The sequence below is a fragment of the Wasmannia auropunctata genome, unplaced genomic scaffold (assembly GCF_000956235.1).
Source record: "Wasmannia auropunctata unplaced genomic scaffold, wasmannia.A_1.0 LD335607.1, whole genome shotgun sequence".
NCBI classification, from domain to species: domain Eukaryota; kingdom Metazoa; phylum Arthropoda; class Insecta; order Hymenoptera; family Formicidae; genus Wasmannia; species Wasmannia auropunctata.
This window is the reverse complement of record NW_012027283.1, coordinates 33163-36030: the sequence shown is the minus strand read 5'-3', so window position 1 is coordinate 36030 and position 2868 is coordinate 33163.

Here is a 2868-nt window from a genome sequence, read left to right as displayed (position 1 = left end):
TATTTCTTGATTTATTTGACATATAGCGACAAAGCTCACCTCTTCCATTTTCTAATAACGTTTATTATTCTACGCCATATTGTTTTTATAGCAATATCGTGTGTTGATTTATATTACCCATGATATTGATAATAATAATAATAATAATAATAATAAGTAGCATATCCTGTAACACATCCAACTACAGACGACTTACACTAACGGGTATGCGTGCATGATTTCGCTCTTATATTCTCATTATCACGTGTTTAGCTTCGATTTATAACGACATTTAATTAGAAGAGCACTTTTTCTGAGACGGCATAAGTTTTGTATCGTTAATTTGTTCGAAAACAGAGACAGCGAAATCGATTCCGTTATGCGCGTCCTAAAAGTACATCATATGGATTATAAGCGCCGATTAAACGACGGAATTATTCATTGGCTCGTTATATTTGGCTCATAGTGCGATACGAGGGCAAGTCAATAAGTTTTTAGAAAAAACATAGTAAAACACATTTTTTTGATCGATTTATTTTTATTTCTCAACATAGTCTCCTTTCAGTTCGATACACTTCCAACGATTCTCCAGCTTTTTCAAGCCGTCCGAATAATATGATTTGTCCAACCCTTCAAAAGCCTCTGTTTCGGCAATGAGCTGCTCTCTGATGGTGAATCTCTCCTCCGAACCATTTCTTCAGGTTTGAAAACAGGAAATAGTCGCAGGGGGCTAAATCTGGTGAATAAGCTGGATGGGGGAAGCAATTCGTAGCGGAATTCGTTGAATTTGGCCATCGGTGCCGGGCACGTCACACGGTCGCGCTTATGGTCCACAGTGAGCAAACGCGGCACCCATTTTGCCGATATAGCTTTTTCATACCCAATTGTTCGTGCAAAATTGAAATCACTGTGCCATGTGATATACCTGTAGCCTCAACAAGCTCGCGCACTTTCACTCGTCGATCAGTCAAAACAATATCATGGACTTCATCGATAATTTCTGTCGTAGCAGCCTCAATTGGACGTCCCGAACGAGGTGCATTATATGTGGATGTACGACCACGTTTAAATTCATTAAATTCATCCAATTGTATACAGTCGCAAACGCTGGTGCAGATGAGCTATGAACATTATCCAACTCGGCTTTGATTTCTTTCGGCGTTAAATCTTTCATATGTATAAGATGTTTGATCACTGCACGAAACTCGTTTTTTTTTCTCTCTTGCAAAAAATGCAAAGGTTGTTCGCTTTAATCGTCTACAGAAATGAAACCACGCGATGAATTCCGCTCAAAATTTGACAGTAATCGGATGAAAGATGCTACTGCTACTTGTCAAAAAGTAAGTGACATGGCACTGCGAGCGTTCTCTGACAGATTTTCTAAGAACTTATTGACTTGCCCTCGTAGCTATGCGTACATACATACTCGTGTAACAATCTACTCGATAAGCATACTTTCACGACGCGAATCAAACACTATTTTCCTAAACGTCAAGTACGTTGCACTTCGCTAAAAAAATACGGCTTCGTTGTATGAACATCCTTAGTAAGAAAGCTATTCTATTTTTTCCCTCGATTCTTTTACCCTTGACAAGCGTTTTCTCGAGTACGCGAATCAATCTGTTTTCCTAAACTTGGATCGAACATGTCGCGGCGTTGCGCGTCCGACAACGAAAATTTTGAGCAGCTCGCTCATATATTCATACTTTTGTACGATCGCTATGTCGCAACAGTAGTATGGCAGTTGACGAATCCCAAAGCTCTGCAAAGTTCTACTACTCTACTTTTAAAGCTTGCGCCAGACTGCGCGATTCATGATTTGAAACGATTTGAAAATAATACACTTGTTAAATAATTCAAATGCAAACTATCGATTGAGCTTATTCTTACTTGATCAACTGTCATTGAAATTCCATAGTCTCGGGTGCTCGCAAACCGCTCATCGGCTCGCGTATAGATATAGCATACGGCAGGTTTCGCATCGAGACTACTGTGACTGATTTGCAATTAGCTGTTTGTATGAGATTTGCGAATAGTGTGAATGGACATTCGTAAAGTTCCCATTTGTTATTGATCATTTGTGCTAATTTATTAGCAAAGTGGTTTTTTTAACGAAATCAAAACGTGTGAATTGCGCATAGTCTGGCGTAAATTCAACGACGATGCATTCGCCTTTCTTATTTAAAATTCTAAATAACGCAAAGCTCCCGTATTTCGCATTTGCCATTGCTATGAAAAATCGTTTGTTTTGAAAGGCTTGTCTGTCAATCTAAATGCAATAATAAAAATTGCAATTTTCGTATATTTGCTACGCCAAAAACTAACGCTACTTCCTTGTCAGACTCGACCCTGAGATTCTCGTGACGGCCTCAGTCGTCAGGCGCGTTATGAGCTCTTTATCTGTTTCAGCTTCGAAGACCGTATAATCGTGTTGTAGGAACAATTTTGGAACATTTTTAGAAAATTTACAGGTATGTATTCGATCTATCTTTTTTTGGACATATGTGTTTAAAGCACTGAGTATAAAGTTTCTGAATACTTTCGACTTTTTAAAAATCGTTTTTATATATTACATTCGCAGGGTTTGGGAAGTAACATGGTACTTGTACGCTGTCATTTTCGTTACTTTTTTTCAGTATAACGATCGTTACTTTTTTCTATGTATAACGGTAATGATAACGTCGTTACATTTTTACAGTAACGGTAACGAATCGCTACTTTTTTATACTTTTATTTTATTATAATATATTTTTAATCTATTTTTTGAAAAATATTCAATGTCGCTTATAAGATCTCAATGTCTCTTATATGTCTCTAATCTACATTCCGATAACCTCTATCAGTATTGAAAATACATAATTTGCATTACATATATATATATATATATAT